The sequence below is a fragment of the Micromys minutus genome (genome assembly GCF_963924665.1).
Source record: "Micromys minutus genome assembly, chromosome: 28".
Classification (NCBI taxonomy): Eukaryota; Metazoa; Chordata; class Mammalia; order Rodentia; family Muridae; genus Micromys; species Micromys minutus.
Genome location: NC_137963.1, coordinates 32,652,845 through 32,654,767, shown reverse-complemented (window position 1 = coordinate 32,654,767; position 1,923 = coordinate 32,652,845). Strand labels below are relative to the sequence as shown.

At 39.6% G+C, this 1,923-nt stretch overlaps 1 pseudogene across 1 annotated transcript; it reads left to right on the top strand.

Annotated features, from left to right (window-relative positions):
- Positions 1-1,385: 1,385 nt before the first annotated feature.
- On the top strand, positions 1,386-1,714 carry LOC308438612 (large ribosomal subunit protein P2-like; annotated as a pseudogene). The gene has a single exon. The product of its transcript is annotated as a large ribosomal subunit protein P2-like (transcript).
- The last annotated feature ends 209 nt before the right edge of the window (positions 1,715-1,923 follow it).

Below are 1,923 nucleotides of genomic sequence, written 5' to 3'. Positions count from 1 at the left end.
ATACAAATACAACATCAGTGGACAAGGCAGTCAAATATGCCCTTGAGACTGCCTGCATAATGCTTGCAGGTTAACAAGCCAGGAAGCATTCCAGTACAGAATCGGGGAGTAGGAGGCCATGGGGACCTCCACTCGTAGTTGAAAAACTCCTGAGAGTTCGTGGCTGAGGAGAGTAATCTATTTTCTGCATGGATAAAGAGCTTTGTATGTCAAGTGAACTCCACTATCGATGGCTCTTTAAAAACACAAAGAAGTTGAGAGGAGGAAGAAAGTTGTCATGAATCTGAGAATAGTTGTGAGAGTAGGGAGAATGAATATGGTCAAAGTACAGTATATAGCTCTATGAAATTCTCAAATAATTTTATCCATCGATCTAGTTATCTAGCTATATATAATATATACATATATATATACATATATATATATATATATATATATAGTTTGATATAAAGGTATAATTATGTGTTTCTGTGTTTGAACATATTGTGTGCATGCTAAGAGTAATATAAACATATAATCTTATTCATATAATAATTATTCAGCTTAAATCAGCAGGAGGTTTAGGAATGTGTGGTGAGGGTGTGAGACCTGAAAGTATCCTGGATTTTGAAATGACAAAACTTAGTAAGTACCGCACAGCTGAAGGTGGTGACAGAAGAGCTCTTCCTTCCCACTGCTGTCTTCCTGGTTCAGTTCCACCGTCCGCAGATAGTGACATCTTCATGAGGAGCATCTGAAACAATAGAGGCCTTGGACCTCCCAGGGCATTTGGAAGTAATATTAGATGTGAACCAATGTTTTACTTCCTTCTGGGATGAATTTTTATTCTGCTATTTCAAATTCTACCTCTTCCTAATGCTTTCTGTTTTGAATTTCCTACCTCACACTCTGATACGGAAATGTATTTCCTAATGTAAAGAAATGACTGTGGTACCAGAGCAGAAAGAGAAATTATTGTGTATCAATACGTTTCCCTTCTGTTTCTCATGATTTCAATAGACAGCTGAACTAATGGCGTCTGCACACTGATGAGTTGTGCAGTCTCCCTTGATGCTATTACAGACAGATGCCCTGGCAACCATCACGTGATCCTTCCATAAAGTAAACCTCACTCCCGAGCAAAGCAGTCCTAGGCTGAAACCTTCAAATCGAGAGCAAAATAATCCTTTTCTCCTTTCAAACTAACCGCCTCATGTGTGTGTGTCTGTGTGTGTGTGTGTGTGTGTGTGTGTGTGTGTGTGTGTTGTTTTGTTTTTGTTTTTGTTTTTTTGATACGAATAGCAATGTGTCACAGAAACCTTACTAACACTTAAAGTGAATATATTATTTTTAAAAATATAAATGGGCCTGTGTCGCACGCGTGAGGTCTGTCCATTGCAGCTGACATGCGCAATATTGCCACTTATCTGCTGGCCGCCCTCGGGAGCAACTCCTCTCCTAGCACCAAAGACATGAAGAAAATACTAGACAGTGGGCACTGAGGCAGAGGATGACCGGCTCAACAAGGTCATCAGTGAGCTGAATGGGGAAAACACCGAGAATGCCATCGCTCAGGGTGTTGGCAAGTGGGTCAGTGTGCTGGTGGGGCTGTGGCTGCTTCTGCTGCCCCTGCTGTTGGTTCTCCCCACATCCCGCCCCCGCAGCAGAGTAGAAGAAAGAAGAGAAGGAGTCTGAGGAGTCAGATGACAACATGGGATTTGATTTGTTTGATTAAAATCCTGCTTCCCTGAAAATAAAGGCTTTTTATGTAAAAAAAAATGTAAATAAAATATGTGTTTAAAGCTTTAGAATCTTGCTTGGTATAAAATACTTGATTTTTGCTTATTGCTGTATTACAATATATGCCCATATGAACAGTTATTATTAAAACTATAATTTAATCTTTATTAATAGACCCTCAGTATAAGATGGTTGATCTACTGA